The following is a 16,270-nucleotide window of genomic DNA, read 5'->3' as shown; positions in this document are numbered from 1 at the left end:
CATCAACTACTACCTCCTAGCGACAGCAGCAGGATGCTGAATCAGAAGCAGAGCTTAAACTCAGTCCTATGTACTCTGCTATGCAGTGTCCCAACCAGCACCTTAACTTGCTGTATCGAAACAGCTACTCCTTTAATGACAATGATGTGAGTAAACTAATTTTTGCTAATGTAGTGAGTCTGAATTTTTTAAGGATTTTTTATTTGAAAAGCAAAATAACAGGGAGAAGGAAAGGAGAAGTGGAGAAAGAGATCTTCCATTTGCTGGTTTATTCCTGGTCCAGGATTGGGCCAAGCCAAAACCAGGAGCCTAGATCTTCGCAGGTCTCCCACACGGGTGGGCAGAAGCCAGAGCCCTTTCAGTCATGTTCTGTTGCCTTCCCAAGCACACCACTATGGAGAAGGAAGCAGAACGGTCGATTAAGACTCAGATATGGGCTGCTAGTATTTGTGTCACAACACAAGCTCCAGTTCTGAGCTTTTTAAACTATTAAGCAAGTATTTCACGAGACAATGTGTGTAAATACAATAGGACGTCACTGTGAAATCTGCTATTCTTATTCATTGTTCCCAGCTTTCTTTTACATGAGCTACACTTTGGAAACCACTCCACTTTTGCAACAGCCCTGCTAAAAGCACGCCTATCAACATTAATTACATATCTGGACAGTAACAAATTTAAGTTCAAGTTCAGCTTAACTAGTCATCAAAATCACCTAAAGAAAAAAAACATTCAAAGAAGGGTAAAAGTTCAAAGCACACCCTGAGAAATGAGGATCAGACTGACACTGAACCTATTAGCTAACAGCTAGAAGATAGTGAAGCATTATTTTTGAGGTTACAGGAAAAATGTATCATGAATTGGGAATTTCCGTAGGAAGAAAATAAAAATATTTTTAGATATCCAAAAATGTAGTAAGTTGAAAAAATAATACTTCCCCTACCTCCCATTAAAAAAAAATAGCCACAGCTTAATCCTTGGCACCTGTGAATGTTTCTACACACAGCAGAAGGGCTTTGCAGATGTCATTTATTAAGGATCTTGAACTAGAAAGTTCTGGATTATGTAGCTGGGTTCAATGGGATCAAGAAGGCATGAACTGGATGCAAGACCAAAGGAGGAAGTAGAATGTGTGCCAATGAAGCCAAGAATTTGAAATGATACAAGGAAGGTAGACTAAGTGAAGTGAAGCCAAGGAAAGTAGGCAGCTTCTAGAATCTAGAAAATTCAAGGAAAGATTCTTCCTCAGAAGTTCCAGAAGGAAATAGCCCTGCTAACGCCTTGACTTTAACTTACAGAAACATTTTAGGACTCTGGCCCTACAGCCAGATCTATTAGAAAACAAATGTGTTGTTTAAGCTACCACATTTGCAGTAATTTGTTACTGTAACATGAAGAAATAGTAATTCACATTTTACAGTCTATGCAATGTTTCTTTGAAAAAAAGAATTTGAAGATACATATTATAGAAGACAAAGTAACAAAAAGAACTAATAAAGACTCTTTTTGGCCAAACTTTAGTGAGACTCTTTCAAGCCCTCTTCCTGACCATCTGGGCCCCGTCCTGTGGTCATTCGACCCTGGCACAAATTCTGCTAAATCAATTTGCTGAGAATGGCCCTACCCTTGATGCTACCATCCTTGATATCTGATCAGACTCTTCATTCCCCATCCTTCAGGAAGAACCCTCTCACACTTACAGTCTCCTCTTAGTAATTTTACCTGCTGATCTTCCACCTGCCTGCCTCCATTCATTTATTATTATGAATTCTCATTTGGCCCTGCTGGACTCAGAGTTGAACCCAACCTCTCTCTACTGTGATAGTCTTGACAGCTTTCATAATAGTCTTAATAAACTCTTCTTTACCTTTATAACTAGGTAAGAAAGAGAAGCAAACAAAATCCATGAAATGAGAAGAGGCTCTATTTACACACCTCCAGATGCCAAATGGGTTGCTGCCCAGAAAACAGCCATTCCACATTAGAACTGAGAACACAAATGTACTCAAGAAAAAAAGGAATTGCAGCCACATACGGACTGTGAATATTATTAGGAATGTAAGTGGATAAACACAATGAAAAGCGAAAAAAAGTACTCGAAATCTCAGGGCAAAGAAAGAACAGAGTGATAAAAGTCATTGTCCAAATATGAAGTAAAGTACAAGAAACATGGCTGTGATCTTGAAAGTAAATTTAAAAAGTGAATTTATTTTTACCTCAATGATTTCAAAATTAGAATTCTATTTCCTTCTCTATTCATCACTTCATAATCTTCAAGGATGAAGTAAATGATATTAAAATTATTCTACTTATGTAAAAAATTGACTGGCAATTAATATTCACAAAAAACTATACCGTGTCCAAACCTGGCATTTGATCATCTGTACAACAGTTCACGTATCCTACTCCAAACGTAGGTTCCCCTGCCTAAAAGCAACTAATAATGTTTTCTGCACAACAGAAAACTCTGCATATATCCATGTACACACACATTTAGTCATTTACTCTTTTTTTCCATTTAAAACCAAATCTTTGTACAAAGGATGCTAATTTATTATTATTTCTTCCTTAGCAACATATCCTGGAGACTGTGTCAACACCTATAGATCTACCCAGTGGTATGTAGATAAAGGTCTAGCAACTTGTCCTGCAGAGAAGAAATAGAAACAATTAACCCTCGTTTGTGCCATCTGCAATTCCGTATTGCAAATACTCCCACTACGGTGGACAATTTCCAAGCTCAGCAATATGATGAGCTCCAGCAACCAAGAATACCAAGAACTCCAGAACACCAAAGGTACTACCTGAAGCTCTTTCACAACTATGAAGTATCCTAAAGTATTAACCTAATACATTCAAAAAGCCCTCTTGAGATACCAAGCAAATGAATCAATTTGTCATAGGAGTTAAAGATGAAGCATCATACGGCAAAGAATGTAAGAGGCAATGCTTACCAAAAGCTGAGAAAATAAGGACTCAGAAACTACCACTAGGAGCCACATCGTGGCACAGTGTGTTAAGCCATTACTTCTCAACAGGCATCCTATATGAACACAGGTTCAAGTCCCAGATGTTCCACTTCTGGACAAAGTTTCTACTACTTCTGGGAAAGCAAAAGAAAAATAGCCCAAGTATTTGAGATCCTGTCCCCTATGTGGGAGACCAGGATGGAACTGCAGGCTTTTGGCGTAGGACTGACCCAGCCTTGGCCTCTGCAGCCTTTTGGGAAATCAATCAGTGGATAGAGATTTTACTCTCTAGACAGACAGACAGAAGATATTCTCTCTCTCAACTCTACTTTCCAAATACTTTCAATAATTGAAGAAAAAATATCAGAGTGAAAAACAGTATGTATCATGTGAAGCACAAAAATCAGCACCAGAGAGACCTTTAACTAAGAAGAAGAAGAAGAAGAAGAAGAAGAAATAGCCATCCTTGAAGACGCTCTGTGCTTCAGTTCTTGAGGCTTTCCTTTCTTATTCAATAGATTCAAAATAGTAAATGATCTTTTATTTTCCTAAAACAACTAAATTACTTATATCTGTATCTTAAGCTTCTTAATTCTATCTCACTCTTCCACAAAAATCAACTGTCTCCAACCAATGATTGTAGTTATTTATGGTCAGTATGTTACTGCCATGGTCTAACATGTCAAGAATAAAGCTATTTTGGGACCTGATACAATAGCTCAATGGCTAAATCTTCACCTTATAAGCACTGGGAACCCAAATGGATGCCAGTTCATGTCCTGGCTGCTCCATTTCCCACCCAGTTCCTTGCTTGTGGCCTGCAAAAATAGCAAAGGATGTTCCAGGGCCTTGGGACTAAGCACCAGTATGGGAGAACTGGAAAAAGCTCCTGGCTCCTGGCTTTGGATACGGCTTAGCTCTGGCGTTGAGACCATTTGGGAAGTGAACCAGTGGACGGAAGATCTTTCTCTCTGTCTCTCCCCTCCATAAATATGCTTTGCTGCTCCAATAAAGATAAATAAATCTGTTTGAAAATATAAAAGTATTTTAAATGTTAACATCTTTTGGCTACCACTGCTAAAGATGTCAGCATTTATTTTGCCAAGTTGTAGATAGATCCAAGCCTAGAGGAAATGCTCAGAAGAATAAACAGAGCCAAGCAGATCAACACCTAAGTATAATCAAAACATAAAGAAAGACACAACAGCAACAAAAGAATCTGAAACACCACTTATATTGATTGGTAGTTCTGTGCAAGATGAAATGAAATATGGGCACCAGAGAGCTCTACATACTTATACCTACTCTCTGAAACAGTTTGCTAAAATAACATCCTGAAATAGCCTAAGCTAAGGCAGTGTTGCTGTAAGGAAAAACTGGCCCAGTGTCTCCCCTTTCCCTCTGCCCTCCTCCACTAGGAGGTCACTCATAATCCAATCCCATACTCCCGATGCTCCAGATTCGTCCTCCTCCCATCTCGCAAAACCTATTAATTTCATGTTAAACCAATGCCTTGTCAAAAAAAATGCACAACCTCAAATATCCATTTATCTCCTTTTTTATCTGACTAGTATAATAACCATTTGGCTTTATTCCCTCTTTCTCATGTTCACTTGAGAACAATAACAAAGGATCCTGATCCTAACTGTAATTATAAAAATAGCATAAATAATCATGATCAAGGAAGGGGACAACCAATGAAAAAAAAAGATACATGAAGGATCAGTGCGGTAGTCTAGTGGCTAAATCCTGGCCTTGCATGCACTGGGATCCCATATGGGCGGCAGTTTGTGTACTGGTTGCTCCAGTTTCCATCTAGCTCCCTGTTTGTGGCCTGGGAAAGCAGTGAGGGACCGCCAGGAACCTTGAGACCCTGTGGGAGACCCTGAGGAGGCTCCTGGCTCCTGATTGGCTCAGCTATGCCCACTGCAGACAGAAGATCTTTTTGTCTCTCCTCTCTGTGCATCTTTCAAATAAACATAAGTCTTTAAATAAAATTTTTAAATAAAATAAAAATACATGAAAGAGTCAGTGCAACAAACCTCAAAAATGTCTAGATATTTTCTTCAAAAGAACCTCACAAGTTTCCATATGTTCTTCATTTTCCTCACTTTATTTTGCATTGTTGGGGGTGAGCATTTGGCCTAGAGGTTAAAATGCCAGTTAACACTCCAGACCCTATACTGGAGAACCTAAATTCTATCCTCAGCTACAGCTCCAAACTCCAGCTTCCCAGAAATGCAGACCCTGGAAGGAGTGATGGTGGTGGCTGGAAATAGCACTGATGGCTCAATGAACTGGGTTTGGGTTGCTGACAGGGAGACCTGGACTCAGTTTCTGACTTTAACTCCAACCCACCTCTGGTTGTTGCAGGTGTCTGAGGAGTGACCCAGTAGATGGAAGGTAATTCATCTGTTTAAGTCTTTCTCTTTCGTTCTCTCTCTCTGCCCTTCAAATTTGTGTTTAAATACATTAGTTGACAAATAATAGAAGTTTAAATGCTCTTCAATTTTAACATGTATTTTACTCTTTGGCATTATTGGGAATTATACCTATTTAACATATGGCTAGCTGGTTACCATCAGCATTATCAGTTCTTTCATTATATTATGTTTTCATTTAATAGTTTTTTTCACTAAATTTAAATGATACATTTCTTCAAACAAAGTGACACAGAAGATCAGTGCAGGCAAGTAGTACGAGGGGTGCCACGATGACCCAAAGGACTCCACAGCACTGGCAGGGCTGTAAGCCAGGCAAGTTAACTGCATCTGCCAGTCTTCTGTTATAAGTGTATTTGCAAAAAAAAAAAGTTACTGCTCAAATGATTTCCCTTCCAATCAACTTCCCAGCTGCTACCTTAGCCTCCCTTTTATAAAGTTCCCATAATTCTCTGTTCTATTCCTCCTTCCATGAGCAAAAGAATCAATGGTGGGTAATTGGCAGGTCTGCTTCCTTGTTTTGTATGTTTAAGATCACTGAGTAGAGGGTATATCAATAATATCTAAAATATAGAGACCATATTTAAATTTTCTATGGCTAATAGAATATTCATAGGTTTAACCCAACTCTTGAGCAGTTATTCTATCTCCTGCTTCCTAATTTTTAGAAAGTTGAAAAAATATTTTTAAATTTCTAAGATCAACTGCCTGTAAAAGCTTCACTGTAATATATATACTACATTTCTTCCATATTGGTTTTTATAGGTATTTTTTTCTGGAATTTAGTAAAAAATACAACTGCTGACTGCTTGTGCATATCCAGCCTCATCTCTACCCACTGTCATTAGGGCAGAGCTGAACATTGTTTCTTGTGTCTTACTCTGTATCATAAGTAGAACCTATACTATTTTAGTAGATACATTTATTTTCTTCTATTTCAAAGAAAAATTGTCAAGAACAAATTATAGCATCTCATCCATCTTGGCCACTTCTAGTATCTGTCTCAGTGCTTAGTACATGACAGCTGCTCATTCAGTACTTCTGAGGATCAAAATAACTGCCTAACACATGAATTATCGAACCAGGCAAATATTTAATGTATCAATGTGGGTTTACAATTAGACTTACAAGCTATTTCCCAGATATACCTCCCTTCACTGCAAAAAAGTACACTTTTGCAAAATATGCCTGACTTTCTCTTGCATATTTATTCAATTTTAAATTCTGTTTTAACATACTTAAAATTTGATTAGGACTTTACAATTCAGATACAAGAACTTACTCTTTTCTCTAAATTAATACTTCTAACTACTTACAAGCCCTTCATAACTACATTAAGCAATGCAAAGAGCTCTTGGAAGATGAAGCACACCAGAGACTTGCCTATTACATTCCTAGTGCAACACACTCACAGTCTCTCTCAAAGTCTCTCTTCACTAGGCTGAGTATGATTCCATTATACTACAAGTCCATGAGAAAGGACTTCGGCGAGGGCTACATTTCTGGACTCCCTCTTCTCTTCCTCTCCCCTTCTCCATGAGGACAGAAGGAAGCCCCTCACTTCCTGCTTTGTCTCTGAGTCCCTGGACCTGTGTGCCTGCTCTGACCCATGCTCTCCAGGCAGGGAGGAATCTGTCCGCGGGGAAGGTCTAGGATTGGCCAGCTGTGTTAGTGATCCAGCAAGTAAATCTACCCAAGTTAACTGGTGTGATGAGCCCTTTTCACTTCACCTCTAAAGAGCAGAGATCTTGCCAACTCCATTGGTCAGTCTCTTGTTTCTTACATCTCAAGAGCCAACAGGATCACAACTGGCAGCCCACAACCACCCCAACTCACACTTGTAACTCCTATAAGATAATTCACAGAGAAAAAAGATATGAAGTGCTGTAACAATATTTAAATACCATTACTATTGATGACAAATATAATGACTAACTGTTGCATACTTGTATTGTGTAATTCCCACATTTGGAGGCACGGTTGAATGACAACAGATACTTAGAGCCACGAAAAACATGAGTCATTGAATGCATTTAAACCCACCTACAGATGCTGACAAAGTCAACATTATACCTCATTTTTCCAGCGCTATGATTGTTTTAGTAGATGATGCAAGACTGGTTTGTAACAACTCCTTGTTTATGAACATTTTATAAGCTATTTACTGAATTTACTATGTGCAAAACATGGTGCTGGGAATTTAACTTTCATTATTTCACTTAACTCTCAAAATCAACTTTGTCAGCTTCATAACAATCCCAAATTTACATATGGGGAGATTGAGATGGGGAAATAAAATAACTCAGGTCACATGAGAGATAAATGCAGAACAGAAATTGAAACCAAGCTGTCTGACTTTAAAGCTATATATATGGCATAATATATATATATAAACCACAGACTCTTTTTGAAGTATAAGTAGGTGATTCTATGACATTTCTTCTCACCTTTGCTATCTTACATTTTTGTCTTTAGAAACAAAACTTTCTGAGGTTCCTGTGAATTCTTAACAGTTCTATTTTTGTGATTCCAGCAGTTTTCAAATCTTACCATTTGAGCAAAATGGAAATGAATGGTGTCATCAAAAATCGAAGACTTCTTTGATTTACATGTAATGTAAATGAAAAGGATCAAAAGCAACTGAACCCCTTCCTTATGTTTTCAGCTGTATATTTTAAAATAAAGGAAAGGACAGAGAAATATGCAACCCTGACACAATGATCACCAAACGTATACTAAGATTAAATGCACTGAAGCAGTTTTATTACAGGGATTTATTTATTTATTTGAGAAGCAGAACAATGGAGCAAAGGAGATAGAGAGTAAGAGAAGGAAGCAGGGACAGAGTGAGAGAGTGCACACACTTGAGAGTGCTTCCAATTGCTGTTTTACTTCCAAAATGGGTGCAACACCTGGGTCCGGCTCAAGCCAAAGTCAGGAGCCAGGAACTCCATTCTGGTCTCCCATACACTTGGGCCATCATCCTCTGCCTTCCCAGGCACAGCAGAGGAAACGTAATCAGAAGCAGACCAACTGGGACTAGAACTAGCACTCTCTAAGATGGAATACAGGCACTGATGGAAGTGGCACAATCACTGTGCTACAATGCTGGTCCTTTACTGAAATATTTTATACTTTCAGTTGATACTATATCATAATTAACTTCAATGACAAGGAAAGGGTTCTATGAAATAAACTTCTTTTACATAAGTTCACAACTCTTTTCTCAGCTCATTAGGAGCCATCAACATGTGCAGTTATATCCATTATAATAGAAGTTTGTCAACTTTGATTAAATGAGTATTTTTAAAACGCAATTAAAAAAAAATTTTAGTAGACCAGGTATAGGTGAAGAAAATAAAGAATTCATAGACCACTCGACCTGATAATAAATAAGTAATTTCAAGGACAGTCTAACAAAGCCTGTTCTCAACCCAACAGTAAGTTTTCTACTCTCAATCAAGCACAAAACATACACACATAAGAAACTGACAAGAATAACATCCAAAACCAAAAACTTAGCCACTTTAAACAACTGAGAAGCATACAACTTGGTCCATGAGAGGCCTTTATGTCAACATGGTCACAAGACCACCAAAAGTCAGCAATTTAGGAACACAAAATGGGATATAGTAAATATAAACTCTCATTCAATCATTTTTAAAGCATCTTATGCTCCATATTCCACATAATTCTCATAATATACAACTGCATTCATCACATCTCACCTAATAAATCTTAAGTACCATTTACATAAATATCACAAGGAGTTAAAAACACAAGGAGTTACAAGGAGATACATAGTGGTATATCAAACAAAGCCTCCATCTGGGATGCTGGGCCCTGTGAGCACCAGTTCCTGTTCGTGCTGTTCCAGTTCTGATCCAACCTCCCCGCTGATGGCGTGGGAAAGCTGTAAAGCAAGTCTCAAGACCTTGAGTCCCTATAGCCACATGGGAAACCTGGAGGAAGTCCCTAATCTCTGTCTCCAGCAATTGTGGCCATTTAGCGGGTGAACCAATAGATGGAAGCTGACTCACTCTCATTCCCTCTGTAAATCTACTTTTCAAATAAAAAATTAATAAATTGTTTCAAATGCTACAAAGAAACTGATAGGAAAAAAATGAGGAAAAAAAATAGGCAAAAGATTTACCTATAAAGAACATTTCTCCAGACCTTAAGAGTGGTACAAAAGTCATCCTTAATATAAGGAGAAAAAAAAATACTACAAGCAATAAAAAACACAGCAACAGATATGGCTATTTCAACAGAAGCTATCTCAACAGGAAAACTGAGTAGGAAACATAGGTCTTCTTACATCATTTTATCTTTATCTTTTCTTTTTCATATTATCCAACCCACTGCAGCTGGATAATCCGCCCACAGACCCAGAGTATACACTGCAGTCTCTTCTTTGCAGTTCAATTTTCTGCAGTTTGTTACCACAAGTTAATCACAATCGAAAATATTAAATAGAAAACCACAGAAATAAACAAATTATAAGTTTAAAATTGCACAGAATTCTTAGCAACATGATGAAATTTCATGCCAGCCCATTCTGTTCTGCCTGGGACATGAACCATTTCCTTGTCCAGAATATCCATGCTATATATAATCCCCATAGGCTGTCTGACTGGACTGTAACAAAATAGCAGTGTTTATGTTCAAGTAACACGTAGTGAACTCATGCTACTTCACAATGTCTGGGTCCTCCAACTGACTTCATTTCATCACATAGATATCTGATCACCTCACAGCATCACAGGAAGATAAAGGAATACAGTGCAATAAGATATTCTGAGAAGAGAAACTACAAGAATGAAAGGGGGGATCAAGTTTATGTAACTTTTATTATAGTAGACTGTTATAACTAATCCATTTTTATTGCTGTCCTTAATCTCTTATGATGCTTAAAATATAAATTAAATTTTATCATAGGTGTGTACACAGAAGAAAACAGCATGGACAGGGATCAGCAGTATTTGGGACTTTGGGCATACCCATTAGAAGTCTTGGGAAATGTATCTCCTGAAGAGGGAACTTCAGCAGACTAAAGTAAGAAAAGCAAATCAAGGACATAAATAAACATTATAAGTAAACTTAGTAAAAACTTAACAAATCAAGACCCAGTGCTGTGGCACAGAGGTTTAAACTGCTGCCTGCAATGTCAGCATTCTACATGAGCACCCAACAACTCAGGGCAGTGTTGCAGCAACAGCAAATCAATCTGTCTGCCACCTACAATGTCAGTATCCCCATCAGGACCATCTGAATCCTGACTTCTAATCTAGCTCCACTTCTAATCTATGTCCCTGCTAAGTTTTGGGAAAGCAACAAAAGACAGCCCAAGCACTTGGGACCTTGTCACCCATGTGGGAGACTGAGACGAAATGCCAGATTCCTGTCTTCCACATGAACCATCCCCAGCCTCTGCAGACATCTGGGGAGTGAATCAGTAGATAGAGATCTACCTCTCTACATTTCTGCCTTTCAAATAAATATTAATCAATTAATTAAAATATTAAGAATGTAAACTCTCTTGTGACCAGAAGGAAAAAACCAACTAATACTTTTTCCTGCAACACACAAGAGGATGAGATGAGTAGAAATGGATTAACCATGTTACACTTTAACTGATAGTGAACAGAAGAACAGATGCAGAAAATCATCTTTAACTGCAATAAAAGGGTCAACTTTTTTGCAGAGAATTAAAAACATTTTTTTTAAAAAATGCTTATTTGAAAGACATAGTTGGGGTTGGAAATGAAGAGAAGAAAGAGGGATCTTCCATCTGCTGGTTCACCCTTAAGATGGCTGGACAGCCAGGGTTTGGCCAGGCTGGAGCCAAAAACCAGGAGCTTCTTCCAGCTCTCTCACATGGGTGGCAGGTGCCCAAGCACGTGGATCATCTGTTGCTGCTTTCCCACATGCATTAGCAGGGTGCTGGATGGAAACTGAGGCAGCCAGAACTCAAAGCACTGCCCATATAGGATGCCAGTGTCACACGGAGGCTTTACCTGCTACACTACAAAGCTGCCTCCAAGAACTACACATCCTTTTTTTTTTAAAGCTGTCCCCTTTATTTATATATTTTTAAATTGTGACAACTTTATTTCCTTGTGTTTCTTCTTTTTTTTAACATATATTTTTATTGCTTTTCCTTTTTTAAAAAAACTAATTACATTGCATTATGTGATACATTTTTTTTAGGCACTGAAATTCCCCCCGCCCCTCCCCAAACCCTCCCCCCACGGTGGATTGCTCCACCTTGTTGCATTTCCATAGTTCAAATTCAGTTGACATTCTTTCATTGGAGGTATTTACCAAGCATAAAGTCCAGCATCTTATTGTCCTGGTAAGTTCAATCGTTTCTTGGTGAGACCATCTCTGGTCTAAAGGTAGAGCCGGCAGAGTATCATTCCAATCAATTAAAAGTCCCAACATAATATTTCCAACCATTTACAACATTATGGCATTAATTGACATGGTATTGATTAACCAGTGTGTTAATAGGAAAATGCAGGTTCTCAACCACAACCTGTGACTTCTTCACAGACATTTCAATTTTGGTTTACATTCAACCATATTCTATACACCTTAAAATGGCTTAGATTGCTATTCAGCTGTCTCATGCCTATTTTAATTTTAGTCTTTAGCAGTTTATAGCATTGAAGCATGATTTTGCTGAACCTGGCTGTTTTTCGGGTGGTCTAACTCTATCATTCTAACAGGATATATGTCAACAGTTTAGGTGAGCATGTTTAGGAGGGGTGTGCAGAGAAATCTTCCATACCCCAGTTAGGAGTAACTAATCTTTGTGTCCCACCCAGTGAGGTATAAGTGCATCCCCGCTGACCGTTTCCTGTCTGGTTCTAAGCTTTCCTTGTTGTTCTCTATCTATTCTAGTTTTGTTTGTTTGTTTGTTTGTTTTGAGGGTTTTCTGGAGCGCTCCTGATGGTTATTACGAGAGGGGGGTGGGGACCCAAAGTTGGAAGCAGGCAAGGACCAGAGAAAGCTCCTCTCCCTAGTCCCGAAGGAAGTTTACTGTTCTGTTTCTACGGACTGCTCAGGGATCCTGGTTGTTGTTCCGATGACCTTGGAACCTGCTAGGCAGGATTTGGGCTTCTTCCATCCCATGTGGTAGATCCAAATGGGGGTGGTTGACCACACAGTTCTTGGTCTCCGAAGGCACTCCATTTCCCTGTGGTCTCCTTGGCAGTAGGGATGTAGTCCTCGGTGCTCCTTGGCGAGGATCTGGGAGTCTTCAGGATTGGGATAAAAGCCTCCTCCTGTCCGCCTGCTCCACTCTGAGGTCCCCCCCTGCTCTTGTGTATGACCTCCTGTTAAGAGGTTGTTAGGATTACTCCTGATTCCCCCATATGCCTTTGTAGTTTTGCTACTGTCTAATGCTAATTCGAGTCTGTTGTTTATGAGTTACCAGTTATGATCCTGATAGGTTATATTTCCCATCTTCCTCACACCTTCTAGGGTGATGTAAGGTTTCTCTGATCTCCCTCCCCATTTCCAAGTATCATGGGGCCTTACAAGTACATTAGGCTTTACAATTCTTTGATGTAGATCATAAGCAATCTGCCTCATATCATTGGTTACTTCACAATATCTTATTGCATGAGATACAGGCTGTTTGGAGTTGCAATAATATTACTGTTGTTCGGATTGACATCATTTCATAACAGCCACATCGAGCTCAACAACAGTAACAACAACAGCATCAACAACATATTGCAGCACCCTGATAAAATAATGTGCCACTGAGTAAGCAACACACGCTTAACTAAAAGCAAACACAGAAGTCTCTTGGGAAAGATGATGCCATCATATACTTCATGAGCACTTGATGAATTCTACTAGAGAAAAGAGCTTATTTGGAAGCAAGTAAGCTGAGATAAAAACATCAAAACATATGAGATACAGCCAAAAGAGCAAACAGACAATCAAAAAATAAATAAATAAATAAAACTTTTAAAAAAAGAGAAAAAAACACTATAGATTGGACTGTTGGAGTTACATTTTCCATGTTGGCTTCCTTATATGAGAGAGAATATATGGTATTTGTTCTTTTGTGATTGACTTGTTTCACTGAGCATAATGGCTTCGAGTTGGGACCACCTGGTTTTAAATAAAATAATATCGTTCTTCCTAATAACTGAATAATATTCCATAGAGTAGATGTACCACAGTTTAACCACTCTTCCTTGGACGCACATCTGTTTTGTTTCCATGACTTTGCTATTGTGGATTGTGCTGCTGTAAATATAGGATTACAGATCCCCTTCTCACATGCAGATTTCACTCCTTTTGGGTATATTCCTAAGAGCGGGATTGCTGGGTCATATGGCAGGTTTATTTGCAATTTTGCAAGCACTCTCCATACTGACTTCCACAGTGGTTGGACTAGCCTACACTCCCACCAGCAGTGAAGGAGGGTGCCTTTATCCCCACATCCACGCCAGCAGGTGTTATTTTTCGAGTTCTGAATGTAGGCCAGTCTCACTGGAGTTAGGTGGTACCTCAAGGTGGTTTTCATTTGTATCTCTCTGATGGTAAGAGAGCCTGAGCATCTTTTCATATGTCTGTTAGCCATTTGAACCTGTTCTTTTGAGAAATGTCTGTTCATTTATTTTGCCCATTTTGCTACAGGGTTGGTTTTTTTACTGTCCCTGGGTTTCTGGAGTTCTTTGTAGATCCTGGATATTAGTCCCCTATCACTTGTGTAGTATGCAAAAATGTTCTCCCATTCTGTTGGTTGCTTCCTCACTTTGTTAATTGTTTCCGTTGCTGTACAGAAGCTTTTTAGTTTGATGTAGTCCCATTTGTTCATTTTGGATTTGACTGCCTTTGCTTTAGGCGTCTTTTCTAAGAAGTCCTTCCCTGTTCCTATATCTTGGATTGTGTTTCCTATGTTTTCCTTTAATAGTTTGATGGTTTCTGGGTGCAGATTTAGGTCCTTGAGCCAGTTAGAGCTGATTTTTGTATACTGCGACAGGTGCGGGTCTTGCTTCTTTATTCTGCAAGCTGCTATCCAGTTGTCCCAACAGCATTTGTGGAATAGCCCAGGTTTTTTACCTGGATTGTTTTCAGTTTTCTTGTCAAAGATTAGTTGACTATACATGTGTGAGTTCCCTTCTGGTGTTTCTATTCTGTTCCACTGATCTTCGTCTCTGTTTCTGTACCAGTACCAACTGTTTTTACAACCACTGCTCTGTAGTATGTCTTGAGGTCTGGAATTGTGATTCCTCCAGTTTGGTTTCTATTTTTCAAGACAGCTTTAGCTATTCATGGTCTTTTGTGATTCCAGATGAACTTTTGTATCATCTTTTCTGAGAAGAATGTTGCTGGGATTTTGATTGGGATTCCATTGAATATGTATATTGCTTTTGGTAATATGGCCATTTTGATAATGTTGATCCTGCCAATCCAAGAACATGGTAAGGTTCTCCATTTTTCAAGGTCTTCTTCTATTTCTTTTTTAAATGATTTATAGTTTTCATCATAGAGGTCTTCCACATCGTTAGTTAGCTTAATTCCTAGGTATTTAAGATTCCTTTCCTCTATTTTAAAGGGAACTGTACTTACAATTTCTTTCTCAGCAGTGGGATTGTTTGTGTACACCAGTGCCATCGATTTGTGTTCATTAATTTTGTATCCTGCTACTCTGCCAAAGTCTCTTATGAGTTCCAATAATCTCTTGACTGAGTCTTTTGGTTCTCCTATGTAGAGAATCATGTCATCTACGAATAGCGATAATTTCAATTCCTCATTTCCGATTTGTATTCCTTTAATTGCTTTTTCTTGCCTAATAGCTCTGGCAAGGACTTCCAAAAGTATATGGAACAGTAGCAGTGAGAGTGGACATCCCTGTCTAGTTCCAGATTTTAGCGGGAAGGCTTCCAATCTTTCCCCATTTAGTATGATACTGGCATTGGGTTTATCGTAAATTGCTTTGATTGTGTTGTAGAATGTTCCTTCTATGCCTATCTTGTTTAGGGTTTTTAACATGAAGTGGTGTTGGATTTTATCAAATGCCTTCTCTGCATCTATCGGGAGGATCATGTGGTTTTTATTTGTCAATTTGTTGATGTGATGTATCACATTTATTGTTTTGCGAATGTTGAACCATCCCTGCATGCCTGGGATGAATCCCACCTGGTCCGGGTGAATGATCTAGCCTGATGTGTTGTTGGATCCTGTTGGCTAGTATTTTATTGAAGATCTTTGCATCTACGTTCATCAAGGATATTGGTCTGTAGTTTTCTTTTTCTGTTGTTTCTCTCTCTGGCTTTGGTATTAAGGTGATATTAGCTTCATAGAACGAGTTTGGAAGGATTGCGTCTCTTTCTATTTGAAAAAGCTTGTGTAAGATTGGGGTAAGTTCCTCTTGGAATGTTTGGTAGAATTCAGCAGTGAAGCCATCTGGTCCCGGGCTTTTCTTGGTTGGGAGGGCTTTAATTACTGATTCAATCTCCATGCATGTTATTGGGCTGTTTAGATTGTTAATTGCTTCTTGAGTCAATTTTGGTGGATTGTATGTGTTCAGAAATCTATCCATCTCCTCTAGGTTTTCTGACTTGTTCGCATATAGTTGCTTGTAATAGTTCCTGATGATTCTTTGTATTTCTGAGGTATCTGTTGTTATATCTCCTTTCTCATCTCTGATACTATTAATGTGTATTTTCTCCCTCCTTTTTTTAATTAGTCGAGCTAGTGGGGAGTCTATTTTGTTGATTTTCTCAAAGAACCAGCTCTGTGATCGATTGATTTTGTGTATAGTCCTCTTGGTCTCTATTTGGTTTATTTCCTCCCTTATTTTGCCCTCCCTATACTCCAGGCTTTTACAAT

The 16,270-nt window shown here is 38.7% G+C and overlaps 1 protein-coding gene across 2 annotated transcripts in view; it reads right to left on the bottom strand.

The window, feature by feature from the left end:
• The window catches only part of USP6NL (USP6 N-terminal like), a 190,691-nt gene that overhangs the window by 91,563 nt on the left and 82,858 nt on the right, over positions 1-16,270 (bottom strand). The gene's annotated exons all lie outside the window — the stretch shown is intronic.

This window comes from Ochotona princeps, chromosome 10 (genome assembly GCF_030435755.1).
Source record: "Ochotona princeps isolate mOchPri1 chromosome 10, mOchPri1.hap1, whole genome shotgun sequence".
Lineage (NCBI taxonomy): Eukaryota > Metazoa > Chordata > Mammalia > Lagomorpha > Ochotonidae > Ochotona > Ochotona princeps.
The sequence above is the reverse complement of the archived record's forward strand: the minus strand, read 5'-3'. Positions and strand labels throughout refer to the sequence as shown.